This window comes from Molothrus ater, chromosome 14, assembly GCF_012460135.2.
Source record: "Molothrus ater isolate BHLD 08-10-18 breed brown headed cowbird chromosome 14, BPBGC_Mater_1.1, whole genome shotgun sequence".
Taxonomy (NCBI): Eukaryota; Metazoa; Chordata; class Aves; order Passeriformes; family Icteridae; genus Molothrus; species Molothrus ater.
In genome coordinates, this window is record NC_050491.2 from 3,624,436 (window position 1) to 3,642,677 (window position 18,242).

The 18,242-nt window shown below is 50.2% G+C and overlaps 1 protein-coding gene across 1 annotated transcript in view; it reads left to right on the forward strand.

The window, feature by feature from the left end:
* Positions 1 to 18,242, forward strand: part of LOC118698644 (gamma-aminobutyric acid receptor subunit alpha-3-like) — a 115,941-nt gene that overhangs the window by 4,811 nt on the left and 92,888 nt on the right. The window lies entirely within an intron of this gene.

Below are 18,242 nucleotides of genomic sequence, written 5' to 3' on the forward strand. Positions count from 1 at the left end.
TCTCTCTCAGACACCTAAGCCAGCTAGCAGGCTTCTTCCTGTGATGGAAGAGCTGGACACTCTCTCTGTGATGGAAAAACTGGGCACTGTGATGGAAGAACTGGATACTCTGTGATGGAAGCTGGACACACTTTCTGTGATGGAAGAACTGGTTACTCTTTCTGTGATGGAAGCTGGACAATCTGTGATGGAAGCTGGACACTCTCTCTGTGATGGAAGAATTGGACACTCTGTGATGGAAGAACTGGACACTCTCTGTGATGGAAGCTGGACACTCTTTCTGTGATGGAAGCTGGACACTGTGATGGAAGAACTGGACACTCTCTGTGATGGAAGAACTGGACACTCTTTCTGTGATGGAAAAACTGGACACTCTCTCTGTGATGGAAGATAGACACTCTGTGATGGAAGCTGGACAGTCTTCCTGTGATGCAAGAACTGGACACTCTCTGTGATGGCAACTGGACACTCCTGGGTGCAGCTGTTAGTGTGGAAATGGAGGAGGACACATGCAAAATGTGCTTTCTGAAGGCACATCCTGCTTTGGGAGAGGTGTGCTTCCTTCCTCCAGCACTCCTCCTGCCTGGGACAGGGCACTTGCAGCACATTTCCCCTGGGAACAGGATGTGTGCTCCTCTCTGGCTCAGCATTTAATGTGGGACTAACCCTTGTGTGTTTTTCCGTGGTGCTTCACCCCTGCAGTGCCTGCAGGAGGCTTTGGCTGACAGCTCTGATCAGGTGGCTGAGTGCTGAGTGACTTTTATGACCTGAAAAGGGTGATAATTGTGCCAAAAGTAGCTCTCAGGAGTGTTATATGGCTGTCACCAAACACGATTTGTACATTATGGGTTGGGAGACAGTGAGATGTGTGTCCTGCCCCCGAGGCAGGTCTGACAGTCCATCAGCCACTGACAGCAAGCAACCTGGGGTGCTGCCTCAACTTCTGGAGCCATTTCAGCCTTTGGAGTTGTGAAAACAAAGCTCCTGAGTAATTCAACAGCCCTGGGCAGTCTGAGGGTGGGAGAGCTGTTCAACAATTCCCTGAGGGAGACAAGGATCATGGCAGGGTTTGCCACCACTCCAAGTGGGGCTGTGCCTGGAGGGACCCCCACAAACCAACAAACCTTCCAGCAGAACTCAGTGTGTGCCCTCCCAGGTGCCAAAGTGGCAGATGGGGAGGCAAAGTGAGGAAAAAGCAAAGCCAGCAGCCAGCAGTGACCGCTGGAGACCCCTCAGAGCTGCCAGGGAGACAGGTGAGGTCCCTCTCTGGACGAGCAGGAGAAAAATCCCCTGTACTGCAGTTTGTTTGGGAGCTTGGGAGTGAAATCCATGTGATGCTGGGTTGCCTGGCAACAGGCTGAGAGTGATGGAGCACAGGGCAGGTCTGCTCAGGCTGGGGAGCAGCAGCTCCAGCCACGGGGAGCAGAGGGAAGGGGAGAGGCACTCAGACTGAAAACACGGTCATAAAAACCTGCCAAGAACCAAGAGGGACATAGTCTAACTGAGGGTAGGGAGAAAGAGAGAAGTCAGGGGAAAGGGGAGCCCAGAGAAGATATCTGGGCATTCAAGGAGCTGCAAAGGCTCCTGGCTGTCACCTCCCAGGGACAGCTGCTGTCTGCTCAGGGCTGTCCCAGCTTTGGCAGAAGAGCTGCAGCAAAATGCAGTTTTCCTTTGAGCACCTGTAGTGATTCTTCACCTCTGAGGGACATCCAGAGTGCTGCTGCCCTCACAGCCTCAGACAAGTTTTGAAGCTGGTTACACTGGTTTGGGCTGAGGGAGCTGCTCTGAGCAGTGATCATCCACACCAGGTGACACTGGCAGTGGCACAGCCCTCAGAGAAATCCCCACCAGGGCTCCACTGCCATTTAAACTGTTCTGAGGGCACTGAGGGCTCAGCACAGAGTTTAATTGTGAGTCTATCTTAATTTCCTCCACATGTAACTGTTTGGAGAGAGAGAGAAAGAGAGAAGGAAAGAGGGAGAGAGAAAAGAGAGAGAAAGGGAGGGAAAGGGAAAGGGAAAGGGAAAGGGAAAGGGAAAGGGAAAGGGAAAGGGAAAGGGAAAGGGAAAGGGAAAGGGAAAGGGAAAGGGAAAGGGAAAGGAAAGGAAAGGAAAGGAAAGGAAAGGAAAGGAAAGGAAAGGAAAGGAAAGGAAAGGAAAGGAAAGGAAAGGAAAGGAAAGGAAAGGAAAGGAAAGGAAAGGAAAGGAAAGGAAAGGAAAGGAAAGGAAAGGAAAGGAATAACAAGAAAAGCAAGTGGTTTCCACCCATACCAAATGCTTTTATTCTTCAAAATCCCTCTCAAAACCACAGCTCTCCCTGTACATCTGTCCTTGCATTTGCATCCAGAGCAGAGGGGACCCCTGTCAGACACTCCCAAGAAATGTATTGAAGTGCTGCTTTGTCCCACAGGTGAGGTTGGCCCAGTTCTCCCTGCTCATTTCAGCCCATTTTCATTCCTGGGTCAGGATGGAGGCTGAGCTCAGCCCCCCACACCACTCCCCTGACACCAACAGTGCCCCTGCACAGAGCACATTGCAAAAACTGACATCCCCATCCCTTTGGCCACCTTCTGGCTTCTCCTTTTGCTGTTTTAGCCTGCCCACACCATCACACAGTGTTCTCAGGAGGAGGAATTCATCCACGTTTCCTCTGGGACACATAAAACAAGGTCTTTTGCTCACACTCACATGGTGAGGGAGGGTTGTTGATGGGCTGTGATTTCCCTGTTCTCAGCTCTAGACTCTTAATAATTAAAACTTTTACCTCAGTACTTTCCATTTTGGTGGTTTTCTACCCAGTCTGAGTATAAACAGTGCTGTAACAGGACTTTGACCTGGCAGGAAATTCCAAACCCAGCAGTTAATTGATCCCAATTTCAAAAGACGAGCAAAAATATTTTATCTAAGTACAGCTGCTTCTGAAATGTCAGGATAAAGTTTTGGTTTTAGCTGTACCTTTCTTGTAATTTATAATAGGAGGCAATACTAAATTTACCCTGATAAGTACTGCAACACTCATCAGAACAAAGCCTATTACAATTTTCTATCATGAGTATGGAGGGGGAAAAAAAAAATCATCCTCTCTCCGCAGAACATCTTCACTTTGTGCCGTGTTTCCTGAGAAAATTAATCCTCTTGCTCTCTCTTCAAAAATTCAGGCTCAGCAGAGCACCTGGGAGCAGCAGGGGAGGCAGCATTCCTGGGAGCTGCTTGCAGGGGGAGCAGCTGGAGCCCAGGATGGGCACTGGGCACACTGACTGTGCCAGCTGCACTGCTGACCACGGCTGTCCTTGCCTCAGCTTCACAAGGAAAAGCACCTTTTAATTTTTTTTTTAGGAGTAATAGTACAAAATCTGTTGAGAAGAGGGTTACAGTGTGTTCCCTGTAGTAAGAGCCTGAATGAGGGATGTGGGACTCCAGGCAGCTCTTGAAAATGCAGTTTATTGTATCTGAGAGGTTACAGCATCCAGGGTTGTGGGTGACAGAGCTGTGCCCACAGCTGCCAGCTCCAGCTGCAGGCAGGCCTGGAGACCCTTTGGTTTAGGTTACAAGGCATTTTATACTTTTCTTTGGTGAGCATCATACAGTAGAACCAATCTGTACCTTAACTATTATCTATAGCCTATCATAACTACTGTAATTACCATATTCATGTTACTGTTCTCCAATCACTCAAAGTTAGTGCATTACAGTTTAAGCTAGAAGTTGTTTTTCAGTTTTCTTGCAGTGGAAAATTCTGAGACCTTTTTCTACCTGCAGCTTTGCTGCCTTGTTTGCCTGTGCTCTCTTTCTGCTTGGTAAAAATATCTTCTTGTTTGGGGTGGGTTTATCCTTTGCTCTAAGCCATAAAAACCCCTTCTAACTAACACACCCTTTGCTCCTTGGTTATCCAGTGAGACTGGCTCAGCAATTCTTTTCTTCTATATCAAAACTTGTTTCCATCTCTATTCCTTCTTCAGATTCTACATTCAAGAATCTTTCTGCTAGGCACACATATCTGTGAGACTTTCTTGTCAAACTTTCATCCTTCCCAGCACCCTGTGAATCCTCTCCCAGCCCTCCCCTCTCACTCCACTGCCTTTTCCCAGGCAGAGCTATCTATAACTGAAGCAATAGCTGTAACATCTGATTTTCCACCACCCAACACCTCCTGCTGCAGCTAGCACCAGCCTAAGGTGAGTGCACAAAGAGACACAACACTTCAGTAACATGTTACATTTGCTTTTTGCTGGTGCCAGCTGCTGCAGAAGGTGGTAGGGAGTGAGTTGGAGCTGGAACAGGAGATTTTGGGAAGCTGTTCCCATAAATCCAGGCCACATCTAATGTTCATTTCCTTCACCTTTAGCTGTTTGGAGACAGAAAGAGAGGGAAACAAAGAGAGGAAGGAAGGAAGGAAGGAAGGAAGGAAGGAAGGAAGGAAGGAAGGAAGGAAGGAAGGAAGGAAGGAAGGAAGGAAGGAAGGAAGGAAGGAAGGAAGGAAGGAAGGAAGGAAGGAAGGAAGGAAGGAAGGAAGGAAGGAAGGAAGGAAGGAAGGAAGGAAGGAAGGAAGGAAGGAAGGAAGGAAGGAAGGAAGGAAGGAAGGAAGGAAGGAAGGAAGGAAGGAAGGAAGGAAGGAAGGAAGGAAGGAAGGAAGGAAGGAAGGAAGGAAGGAAGGAAGGAAGGAAGGAAGGAAGGAAGGAAGGAAGGAAGGAAGGAAGGAAGGAAGGAAGGAAGGAAGGAAGGAAGGAAGGAAGGAAGGAAGGAAGGAAGGAAGGAAGGAAGGAAGGAAGGAAGGAAGGAAGGAAGGAAGGAAGGAAGGAAGGAAGGAAGGAAGGAAGGAAGGAAGGAAGGAAGGAAGGAAGGAAGGAAGGAAGGAAGGAAGAGAAAATGTAAGAAATCACACACAGATTGACCCCAGGCATGGATATAGAGGTGCAAGATTTATTAGTTCATGCCCGTTTCTTCCTCACCAAAAGGTGCTTCTAATTATTTCCATTCAGACTGGAAATTGTTGTTTTCTGTGCTCACCAACTGCACTGAGGGGGAATGTTTCCATCTAAAGAAAGTCCATAGGGGAAATTAACTTTTCCAAGGAAACAGCAGGGAGGTGAGAGAACAAAGCAACTGGAAAGAGAAGTGTAAAGCATCCTGCAAAGCTGCTCCCTGCAAACCTCCTGCAGGAGGGAAAGGCAGGGGTGGAGAGCAGGAATGGCCACAGAGCTCAGCTTTGCTGTGGGATGTGCAGGTAGGGCTTGCAGGGGGGAGCTGGGAGCTCTGGGCTGGCACCCAGCAAACGCTAAACTCCCAGTTCGTGGAAGAACCAGCTCTTCCTTTGCCTGCTTTGGTGTTTCTGGCCCTCACCTGCAACCCAAAAGGCTGGAGATGAGCAGGGGCTGGGTTAAACACAGGCAGGTTTTTTTAACCACAATCTCAGTTACACGTTTGGCTGCTCATGGTTTTCCACAGCCAGCAGCTGCTCACAGCGGGCTTGCAGATATAATTTTTGCTTGTTCCTTTAACTGGATAAAAGCAAATGCCCCTGCTGCCCTCCCCAGGGTCCCAAGGGAAGTGAACTGCCAAGGCTAAAAACCCCAAAGCACAAGCTCAATTCAGGGCTTCACATCTTCTTGGGTCCTCTAAAGGAGGACACAGCACACTCACTGAAGTGAGCTGACCTGTATTTCTGCTGCTCCCTTGCTCCAGTCTCTGTTCCCCAGAGCAGGGGAGGCTTTTCCTCCATGGTTGGAGAGGACAAAGCACTTTGTAGATAAAACCATGAAGGCCAGGGGCAAAGACAGAGCTGGATGCCCCTGTCCCCAAGGAGCCTGCACCTAAGGTGCCTTAGCCACATGGTAAGCAACTGTTCACTTTTTGAAATTTTAAAGGTTTATTAAACTTTAACAAAAAATACAACAAAAGGACTAAATAAGGAAAAACTACAGCGCTGGGAGCCCCATGGTCTACCAGCCATGTGCTCATCTTCAAAATGGATGCTCTGCTTTTTATACTTTAGCTCCTCTTAAAGTCTTGTCAGTCGACTCCTTCCTTACCATCCAGGGGTGGAGATCACTTTCTGACACCTTGATTGGAGGTCAGGTATTGCCACAGTAACAAGCCAACCCTCCCCAAATGCCCCAATGACCAAGGCCGTCCCATGATAGCAATGCAAGGGGAGGACACATTGCAGTAACAAAATTACACATCTACAAAACTTCTCTTAATACACACCTAATGTTCAGCCCTTAATTGTGGGAGCCAACCATCTCATTACTCATCTGGAACAGCCAGCACCCCCCCAGCAGAAGGAAGAGCTTCTGAGCCTGCCTCCCAGGCCACCATTCCAGCTCCTGCAGGTGAAGCTGTCCTCAGACCACCAACATAATTCTTCCAGCAAGGACAGCCCAGCTCTGCAAGGAAAACTGAACCAACAGGTCAGTGATGCCCAGACATCCATCACAGAAACACTGGTGGCAAGAGAGCCCTGGAGATCAGCCCAAGCTCCCCTCACGCTCTGAGCCATCCACACAGCACAGGGCGCTGCTGATCCAAGGGAATTCCTGTTTCCCCAGGCTCAGGCAGCTGCTGCTTGATGTGTTCCTGCTTTCTGTGCCACATCCCCACCTTGTCACACCGGTGTGAGCTCAGGACCGGGCAGCAAATCCACTGCTCCGTGTCCTTGGAGTCAGCCAGCACCCAAACGGATCTGTTGTCTCCCGGTGGTGCCACTCACATTTACACCCACAGCTCTCCAGGCTGTGAGGGAGCTGGAAAAGCTCTTTGCTTTATTATGTTCCATTCCCAGCGGAAGTGCAGGGGTCAGGAGGAGGCTGCTTTTCGTGCCAGGATGTCCTGATTAAGTCAAGCACTGCTGATGGCATCTTAAAAGCGCTGAAGAGGGGCAAAGCATCTCGCAGCATCGGAAGTTCTGGGGGGCAATTACCGAAGAATGCTCTTGCTAGGAGTCAGAATGGGCCAGGCACATGCACATCCCTCTGCCAGGAGCCCGTGGCTCCCAGGAAAGCGGAGTGGTCCTCACGACACAGGGGCTGGCAGGCTCTGTTGGCATGGCAACGCGGGATGCTGGAGCAGGGGCCGCGGGCGGCAGTTTGCAATCGGCAACGCGGAGAAATGTTGGATAGATTTAAAAATGCCAACCTCGCACGCTCGGTATCGCCTTCCCTCCCTCCTCCCTCACTCACTCACTCCACCTTGTGCTGCCAAGCTGAATAACGACGGGATTGTGCTGGGAGAAAAACGGCATCATCTGCACCCCGGCTGGCAGGGACAGGGGCACAGGGGGCTGAAGCACTTTTTTCCTGCCAGTCCCCCATTTCCTGCCAGGATTCCTCCCAGGGGAGGCAAAGGCAGGTGTGCAGAGGGATTGGGGCTCCAGCAGGAGGCTCAGGCTCTCTCTGAGGCTGTGATATCCCACATTTCTCATCAACACTCTGGAGTACTTTACTCTCCCACTGGAGAATGGAGAGGGCAACTCTGACTTACCTTTTTTCATTTTTAAAATGGATTAAGATCCAGGGCTTTTCAAGCGTTAAGTAATTCTTGTTCACCATTACAACTCACACAGAGTAATCCTTAGGGAGCTAAGAGGAGTGAAGAGGCAGAGGGGTTAAAAAAGCAGATTTTTCTGCATAGCCAAAACCTTCACTGCTTCCACAGGGGATCTCTGCGATGCTGGAGATGAGATCAGGACTCCCTGCACCAATGGTAGCTGCAGAAGTCCCTGCTCCCACTCCAGGGGTGACCTCCCCACCCCCCTGAATCCCCCCAAACTCCCCCCCGAATCTCCCCAAAATCCCCCTCAAATTCCTCCAAATCCCTCCCAAACCCCCCCAAAATCAACCCCAAATCCCCCAGGCACATGTTACCCTCCTGCACGTGACTGGGGACAGTGTGACAGCCACACAGGTCTGGGTTACACCAGGATAAAGCCCCTGGTGCTTTGTGTCTGGGTATGATGCCAGGGGGACATTTCAATGTGGTTCTGGCCTCTCCCTGGCCAGGGCTGCAGAGTGGCCCAGGTCTCCTGCAGGCGCTCACTGAGGTTCCTCTCCAGCAGCACCCAGCTCTGCAATGGCTCTGGGAGCCTTGTGCCTCACAGCAGGGCTCTGTGTGCTGCTCCTCCCCAAACCACCAGCCTAGAGAGAGAGGTGATGGTGGGGAGAGTCACCTGTGACATCTGGGAATGCTCAAGCAGCAGGACACAAAGAGCTTTTCCCTAGGAGGTTCCAGCAGTGTACCAGCTCTGAGTGTATCACCAGCCCCACCTGGGGCATGGGGTGCCCACCTCTATCTTCCCCAGCACACACAGGGGAGCTTCTCTGTGGATCCCCCTGCAGCTCTCATCCAAGGAGGGAGGCAGACAGCCAAGGTGCTTCTGGGAAGAGGGTCCCAGTTGAGCCCCTGTGGTGCAATTTCTATTGTAACACCTCCCAGCTGGGCAGAGCATGAGCCAGCCCCTGCTCCTGATCCCTCCTCAAGCTCAGAGTGAAGGTGACCTTTCCCTTGGCAGGAGGGACAAGAAAAGAGCAATGTTCTGAGGTCACCATGGAGGTCTATGTCAGAGAGCAGTGTTTTATCACTAAAACACACCTTGAACTTCACACAGGCTTTAGGCTCTGTTATTTTGCACTTAGGTGTGGTTGTGATGATCTGAATGGGAGAGGAGACACTTGTGTCCTTTTCTCATGAGGGTGAAAGTGCAGAAGGAGTTGGTCTGTGGGAACTGATGCCTCAGGTTTTAGCTTTTTATATATTTCAGATTCTGTGCTGCTGGGTCTGGGTTTCATATTAGGGGATGGTGAGCTCTGTGCACAGAGCAGGGAGACAAAACAATTCCTGCTCCAGCTGGGCACCAAGGACAAATGATCCAAATCTCAGCCCCAAGAGCACAAACAACGTGGGCTGGAGAGAGAAAAACAAGCAGGATGGGACTGCATGGGCTGGAGCTGGAGTTGGACAATGAACTCCAATATGCAAATGGAGCAGAACTTATTAAAATATGAGATATTGTGACCAAGCCCTCTTCTGCTTCCATCTCGGAGCCATCCAAGCACAGCCACAGCTGTGGCTCTGCTACTGCCAGGGTGAGGCCTTTGAAGGCAACAAATAAATATCATCTTTATATCCAAAACCTTCAGTAAATCTCCTCTTTACTCCCCTAAACTCTATCCAGCCTCTGTTCCAGTCCCTTAAGGCACCAGAAGAAGCCAGGTCCCATCTCCTGGGCTGCCTTCCTGCAGGAAGGAGCACAACTGCTCTGCAGGACTGGCTGGTGTCTGGTGTCCATCTGTGGGGACAGACAGGTCCCTCCCATGGCTCAGGGGGCTCAGGCACAGCAGCTGATGTGTTGGCTCTGAGAGGAACAGTGGATTTGTCCTTACAAACCAGCTGTGGGTCTGCTGGTAGGTAAAACCAGCACTGGGAGGTAAAAGAAACAATGGGAAGGATTCCACTGATTGATGAATGGAAAAAGATCTTTGCTTTTACAAATAAACTGTAGGTTTGCTGATAAATGAAATGAGACATTGAAAGATGAAAGAAACAATGGGGAAGAAAAACCCCTGAATTCCATAAGAATTAAAAATGAAAAGGGAGGGCTGTACATTAGAGGGGAATCTCTGGTATCAGGGATATTGGGAAGTCTGAACCTCTCAGGTACCTCAGAAATGGGGAAAGAGAGAAGGGAAATGCAGCCAGGAAATTGGGATAAAAAGGAGGCTGCATCCTCCAAAAATGTGAGAGGTCCCAGGAGAATGTCCCAGTGGCCTCTCCCTTTATTTGAATAAAGCCAAAAAGGACTCCTGTCTCCTTTTTGGACATAACCCTCTGGTGTTTGTGGATTAATTTTCCTAACAGCTCTCATTAGGAGCTGAATTTTTGAATGCCTTCCTCAGTGCTCTGCTGGTACAGCCCCTTCCCCCTGAACCCTGCAGAGGGGCACAAACCCCCCTGGATTTCCTTGTGTGCTTTTGTGTGAGTGCTCAGCCCTGGCAGAGGCAGGAATCCCCCATCTCTGGAGGGGAGCAGAGGGGGATGGGGCTGCTGTTTTCCTCCAGCTCTGCTTGATGTGCAGGGCAGAGGAATCCTCTCCAGCAGCTCGTCATTGTGCCAGCACCAATCGCAGGCAGCACAGGGAATCCCTTTGCAGGGAGCAGCTCTGCTGAGCCCAGCCAGCTCTGACAGGGATCCCCCACACACACACAGCCCCCCTGAGCAGCATCCCACCTCCTCCCCCCCAGAGGAGTCCTCAGAGCTTCCTCTCTCCTCTGTTCTTTTGTGTCCCCCCAGCAATACCACTTCTCTGTCTCTCTCCTGAATTTCTTCTGCCTCGCTCCACACTGCTCTGCAGCTTTCTGTGCTCAAAATAATCTCTGCTCAGGGAATTCCTCTCCCTCCCTGCTCTCCTGCAGTATTTCTCACTGGCCTTTGCCCTAGGAGATGTAGTTGAGCATTAGCCCAAACATCATCTCCCACTGGTGATCTGTAGCGGACTGGATGACTTTAAAACCCTCCTGCAAAAACATCTTGTTTTGAAACCAGAGCATGAGAGAGGAAGGCTTTGCTCTCCAGGTGGGGTGCTTGCTGAGGAATCATTCTAAGCAATGAATACCTTGGTGAAGAGCTGTGTTCACCTAGGGCCTGAGAAGGAGCAAAATCTGGGCCTGGGAGCAGCAACCCTAGCACTGCTGCCAGCATCCATCTCCTCTGCAGCCTCCTGTGATACTGGAGAGAGCCCCTGTACCTACCCCAGACTGCAGTAAAATCACCTGCAATTAATCACCTGCAGATCCCAATCAGCATATTTACTGATTGAGAGGTCTCACAGGTTGGGCTGGGCTAATGCTGGCAGTAGAATTGTGGGGCAGAGGTCTCTGGGCTGTGATGAGGGACTGAGTATCAGCACTGCAACCTGATGCCCTCAGAGATGGGTCTAAGGCACTGCAGAGCCTGTTTTTTTTAATTCTTTGCTGTAATTAGGGATTGTTTCTTGCTTCTGTCTCTTGTTTTAGTCTCCTTCCTCCTGCAGTGAGCTGCTGAGTTTTGTGATTCCCCTGCAAAGGGCTGACGGGATGTGAGCAATTACTGCCCCATAGCAAATGGGCTGGGCTTTGCTTTTTGAGCTGACCCTAACCCTCGATGAGCCTTGAGAGCAGCCTGGTTGCCAGGGTGCAGTGCATGCTGTAATGCGTGTGTGTGCATGTGCTGCAGCTGCTGCTCAGAGATTCAGGGAGGGAAGAGGAGGAGGCTGTGTGTTATAACCTCCCTTTAAAATACTATAGCAGCCCAATGCCAGCTCGTGACGGGGGAAGAGCAGCTATTTTTAGCAAAAGGCTTCAGGTGAGTTGAAACTTCCCCCTTTGTTGCCTGCATCTTCAAAGCTCTCCCTGCAGCCTGGAGAAACAAAGCTGATCAGCCCCAGTGGCTCCCAGTTCTCCCAGCAGCGAGGCTGCAGGCTCTGGCGTGCTGCTGACAGGGGGTGCAGCCTGCCCTGCTCCCTGCCTCAGTGCTGGGCCATGAAATGAAGGGATATAAAAACACCATGGGCATAACAAGCTGGGAAATGCCCTGTGAGGCTTTGCCCTCTCCAGTGGGCTGGGATGGTTGGAAGCTGCTCCTTGGGGTTTCTCCAGACCATGACCTGGATTAGCTGGGGGCAGGTGATGCTGGGGATGGAGTGTGGGCTGTGGCACCCACCCAGAGACTCTGGAGAACCCAGAGAGAACAAATATCCCCATGGGACCAAGAGACACACGAAGGGTGTGTGAGGAATGGGTGGGCAGACGAGGCCAGGGCTTGCTTTGTTGGGGTCCCTCCCTGCCTTGAGCACCACAATTAAAATAAAAGATCCAGATATCTGAGACTCTGCCTTGGGAAACCTGAAGTGGGGCCAGTAAAAATAGATTGTCTGGCAGTGAGAGTGTGGGGTATAGGGAGCCAAAGAGGGAACCTGTGAAGGGACCTTGGTCCCAGCAGTGACAGTGGTGCTGCAGATGTGCCCCCAGGAGTGGCATCCGCATGGGTGAGGAGACACTTGTGTCCTTTCCTCATGAGGGTGAAAAGGCAGAAGGGGTTGGTCAGTGGGAACTGGTGCCTCAGGTTTTGGCTTTTCTATTTTTCACATTCTGTGCTGCTTTAGTGTGTGGGTCTGGGCTTCATATGAGGGGATGCTGAGCTCTGTGCACAGAGCAGGGACCCAAAACAATTCCTGCTCCAGCTGGGCACCAAGGGCAAATGATCCAAATCTCAGGCCCAAGAGCACAAACAACATGAAGGATCAGATGGGAAAGCTTGTCCTGTGTTGTGGAATGTCCTCACTCTGCTGTGCCAATGGACACAGGGGGCTGAGGGTGCCACCCACCCACCCAGTGCTCCCTGCTGAGGAGGAGAACTGGGCTGGCAAAGGCCTAAATTCACTGGGTAGTGCTGAGGATTGTTTGGCTTGTCTCTCAAAGATCCTTCTCCCCAGGTGACTGGCAGAGGCAGCCCCCAGGGACAGCACTCCTGTCTAACCCACTTTCCCACTGAGCACTTAATGCAATGAATCTCCTCACTTTTCTCCAAGATCTTCACTTACAACAAGATCCCCTGGCACACTCTTTAAAAAAAGAAGCCTTGCTGACATGCCTTTATTGGGCTGCTCTTAAAGCTGGCACAATTAAACAGCACAGATAAGAGCTGTTCTGTAGCCTGCACTCAGTCAGTAAATATTAATGCTGCCTTTTTTAAGGTGAGTGGTGTGCTCCTGTGCTGCTGGCAGCTAGCTTGGCTGCTACAAGAAATGGCTTCACTTTTGATGAGGGTTCAAAGAAGGTTTGAGCTCTTGGAGTTTGAGGCCAGAAGGGATAATTTGAATAAGTTTTTTTTTCTATCTAGGGTAGCCTGAAGTTTCAGCTGGTTGACACTTCTCAGCTGATGAGCCTTCAGCTGGATGAAGGCAGAGGAGGTGTTTGGCAAGGCCAGCTCATTAGAAGGGTTGTATTTTGATTTACAGATCTCTTGTAAACAGAAGATCCTATGCTGACAGGCATGGAATGCAGTAGCAGACAATGCAGTGCTGCCATTAAAAGTGTGTGCTTTGTCACTTTTTCCCCTGGCTAACTTCAAGCTCTGGAGGTCACTTCTGGCAGAGAAGCGTTTCTGCATCCTCCAAGCAAGCCTGGTTTCTCACCTTCTACCCCTCTCCTCCCCCAGGCTCAGACTAACCCAGCTTTATGCTGAATTTGGAGGGCTTTGCATCTGCAGCTTCATTTTTGGTGGTGTGAGCACCTGCAGTGTCCTACCTGGGCACAAGGTGTGGAGCTGCTTCACTGGGAGAGCGGCTCTGTAGCTCCTGGGAGTGTTCATTTGGCATTTAACCCTCACTGGGAGCTGCTGGGGATGTCCAGAGCTGCCCCTCCAGTCCAGGGGATTACAAATATCCTGTGGAAGGCCTGGGGGACTGCCAGGCAGTCCATGCTGTCAAGGGGATGGTGTACTAAAAATTCAGCTTATTGTTGCTCCAAGACTGTGTCTGGGGCCCAAGAGGTCACAAAAGGGAGAGGAAATCTGGTTAAAATCTTACTGGAAGGCAGATGCTAATTCTCAAGGCTGCCACAGGCTCTAACCAGTAACAATCTTGTGTCTTGTTTGCTTTGTGCTGCCCTGAGGCTGCCAGGGAGGTGGTGAAGGTTTCTTGACCACTCATTGCACCTCCTTCATTCAATTCTGCACCTGCAGAAACCAGGGTGACTTTTGCCTCATCAAAAACCTAACTGGACAAAAAAAAACAACAGCAAGGCTTGGCTGGTGAGAGGCTGGGTTGGAACACTTTACAAGGAAAAAAAAAAATATATATATATGTGAAAAATGCCAATCACTTGTTTTTAAAATTTAAAAAAGTTTAATGATAATAAAATGGTTATAAAATAGTAATATAATTAGAGTAATAATAATTTGGACAATTTGGATTAGGACAATATGAGACAATAAAAACCAAGATTTATGGACAGTCCAGGTACCTCTTTCTGGGCAAAACAGGCCCGAAAAAGGACCCACATTAACAGAGGATTAACCCTTAAAAGCAACAGCCTGTTGTATATTCATACATCTCATACATGATGCATAAATTGCATTCAAACACAGGATTCTGTCTGGGCAGTGTCAGCTTCTTCCTCTGAATCCTGACAAGGTCTTTAGGGATGAGTGAGGCAGGAAGTTCATTTCTTCTGATAAGGCAGCAATAAATTCTCTTTCTCTGAAAGATTCAGGTGGCCTGTGGCTGCTGTCTCCATGTGAGTACCTCATTCCTTTCTTTAAAAAAATATCCCACACACATAGTTTCTATTTTAACATTTTGTTATAACCTAAAATTATATTTAACACACTACTCAAGAAAATTAATACGGCACAACTTTCTAACATAACACATATAATATTCATTTTAATATTTGCAAAAAGCCAATCATAAAATAGGCATTTTTCACATACATATATATAAAGAAGGCAATTTATGCACCTCTCTGATACCTGGTAATGTAAATGCACATTTAGCACAGGGGGAATTGCTGGCTCCGTGGGGATTGAGGGCTGTTTGGCAAAGCAAGCACTCTGCCATCAAATGAAGAGATCAGCTATGCTTCCTGGAGCCAGCAGCCTGGGTTATATTTAACCCAGCAGTTTTCACACTGGGAGAGTAAGTACATACTTTATATCTCATTTCTGTCCTGGGTGCCATGGTGCATCACAATTGTGGCAGGGGTGATCCATTCCCTATTAACACCTTCACAGGCTGCTTAGCACATCTGAGGCTCCCGGAGGCTGGGGGAGACAGGAGAGGGAGGCAAAAGCACCTGCAGAGCCTGAAGCCTCTGGTCCTGGCTCTCCTCCCTTCCCTGGCTGATTCCTGACATCCTCCCACACCTGCAGGGAGTGGTCAGGCAGAGATGAATTCACTCTGGAACGTCAGGAGTGGACGAAGAGGTGAAGCAAATGGAGGAAGAGGTGCAACCTCCCCACTTGAGGAGTCTGGGACAGGCACACAGTTTGGGGTCACTGGGATGGGGCTGTGCTGTGTGCACACAGTTTGGGGTCACTGGGATAGGGCTGTGCTGTGGGCACACAGTTTGGGGTCACTGGGATGGGGCTGTGCTGTGTGCACACAGTTTGGGGTCACTGGGATGGGGCTGTGCTGTGGGCACACAGTTTGGGGTCACTGGGATGGGGCTGTGCTGTGGGCACACAGTTTGGGGTCACTGGGATGGGGCTGTGCTGTGTGCACACAGTTTGGGGTCACTGGGATGGGGCTGTGCTGTAGGCACAGTTTGGGGTCACTGGGATGGGGCTGTGCTGTGGGCACAGTTTGGGGTCACTGGGATGGGGCTGGCCCAGCCTCATCCCCAGTGGGCACAGCTGGGAGCAGCAGGTGAGCAGCACTGGCAGCAATGAGCCATGGAGTGCCCAGGTGTGCTGAGCAACCACCAAAGGGAGCACAGGGCACACAGGGGCAGTGCATCAACGTGAGGGGGGTAAAGGGTTGGGCTAAAGAACAAGAAGGGCAGATGCTTGCAGCCTTCTGAGGTGGTCTGGTGTCACTCTGTAGGGGTTGAAGCCTTCTGAAATTGTAGAGTGATACTCTGTGTGTCCTGGCTATCTCAACTCTGACAGCTCTGGAGGATGACCAAGTGCTGTCCTGCCCCTTACAGGGCTTGGCTTGGACCAGAATGGTCACCACTCCCTCTCAGGCCACCTACTCCATGTGAGAAATGCTCCTCACTTTTAAAAAATCTAAAAGGTTTTAATAAACCTTATCAAAAATACAACAGAAGACTGAATAAAGAAAATATTATGGAGCCAGGAGCAGAGGATTTTTCCCACCATGTGCTCACACACACAGTGGAGGTTTTGCCTTTTAACCCTTTAGTCCCTCCCAAAGTTCTCTCCATTGACTCCTCCTCCCTGTCCAGTGGTGGAGATCACTGCCTGACACCCTGATTGGAGCTCAGGTGCTGCCATAGTGACAATGCCACCCTCCCAAATGTCCCAAACCCAGGGCACCCCCTGATAACAACACGAGGAGGGTAAAACATAACTATAAATCTATAAAAGTTCTCTTAACATACATGATTTTTGCCTTTTAATTGTGAGAGTCAATCATCACATTACTCATCTCTAGCATTCAGAATGGGAGTCACCTTAACTGGCCAAGGCTGAAGCCCCAGAGTGAGATGACAGGAAGGACCAGGATCTGTGACTGCTCTCTTGTCCTTCCTCTGGTAAATGCTGCTGCATGGAGCTGGTGCCCAGAGCTTGGCAGCCTTGGGGATGGCTCTGCTCAGGCTCTGCTTCCCCAGAGCACACAGACACGAGGGGTGTGATGCCTCAGCTGGAAAAGGGAATTTCTAGTGCTGGAGCAGGGAAGGAGAGCAGATGATGCCTGGGAATGTGGATTTCCTGCTCACTCCAGAGGTGAGCTGTCCCCTCAGGCAGGGCTGAGGCACAGTGCTGCAACAGCAGAGGCAAAGGGGACCTCAAATGTCACAGTGCTCATTATTTCTCTGTACCCCGGGGGAAGGTGTGGCATCCAAAGTCTTCAATTAACACTAATCAACACCCTTTCTCCTGAGCAGAGCCAGGAGTGGAGGCTGATGGGGGAGCAGGAGCAGAGCTGGAGGGTGCAGAGCTGCCCCTGGGGCACTGAGCAGTGTCACCTCCTGCCCTGCAGGTCAGGGTTCTCCTGCCCCTCCTCTCTGTCCCATGGAATCAACAGCTCCGTTTATAGGCACACATGGAGAACTAAAAGTGCTTTACAGGAGCAGGCTTATAGACCAGGTTGTCTCTAAAACATAGTGGGAAATGGGACATGTTATTGTAGCAACATGCTCAGTGTGGCAGCAATCTGACAGCCAAGAGCACAGACCTTGCAGGACCTTAGAACCCCTCCTGAGCAGGTCTGGGACACTGTGAGGGGGCTGAACCCATTTCCTGCAGGGCAAAGGCAGTGTGGGTGCCTGCTGAGGCCTGGGATGGGCTGGAGATGGGGAAAAGAGGCAAGATAACAGGTCTGGAAATGGCTGGCCAGATGTGTGCTGTGAAGGACAGAGCATGTCCTCCTTGAGGAGAATTGCTCTCTGAGAAATGGCACTTGGGCCATGGGGTGAAAAGAGGGGCAATGCTGGCAGCTTCATTTCAGGTTAATGAAAATATGATTAACAGATGTAATTAACTGATGAGATGGTGACTAGTTCTCTGCCCCCTCCTGATGATTGATGAGCTGAGGAGGCTGCCTGTGTCCGTGGTTTCTGCTTATGGCAGCACTCTGCAGCAGCTCAAACTTTCTGCCTGGGTCTGGAGGCTTTCTGTGGCTCTTGCTGCTGAGATGGGCGCGTGGAGCTGTCCCTTTGCTGAGCCCTGCCTGCCTGGGGGGTTTCATGGCAGGAATGGCTGAGGATGTTGGTCTGTAATGGAGCCAAGCTGGGAAATGGAACCTCATGGAGGGCTGAGCTGTAGGATTGATGGAGGTAGCACGGTTGGGACAGACAGAGATGAGAGATCTCTGCAGCCAGGTCTGGAACTTGGGGTTCATTGCAAAGGGCCTGGGGGCAGGGCCCTGCTGGGAGCTGCCAGCCACAGCTCAGGGCAGGACTGAGAGGAGAGAGGATGAGAGGGTAAGAGAGTAAAAGGAGTAAGAGCGTAAAAGGCAAGAGCTAAGAGACAAGAGGTAAGAGCTAAGAGCATAGAAAAGTAAAGGTAAGTTCCTGTTACAATACAATAAATCATCTTCTGTGCTGAATATTCTGATTCTCACTGACCAATCTAGTACAAGATACAAATCCTATAGCATTTCCATACAGCCTATAAGAATCATTACATTACCACACTGTGTTACATTTTAAACCCTACAAACTCCTCTTTGGGCCCCTTCTGCCAAGCTGGCAGGGTCTGCTCTGACCCTTGGGCCTGTCTGCAAGCAGAGGGTGTTCTTCCATCAAAAGGGGATCACCTTCAGCTGGCCATGCCATTGTTTTCTAGTTGTTCAGTAACTGAGGGATCTCAAAGCTTGCTTTCATTTCAATCTCACTCATAGTTTCTAAATTCTCAAAATCTTTTGCCAGGCAATCACATTTATAAGGCTTTCCTGTTTCATCTTCCCCAACACTGAGCTGAGCTGCAGGAGGGTCATTTCCTGACCCCAGGGGCTCCCTGTGTCTCCTGCTGTGTGCCCTGGAGCTGTGACACACACTGAGCCTCCGGCCAGGGGGATTTGGGCTG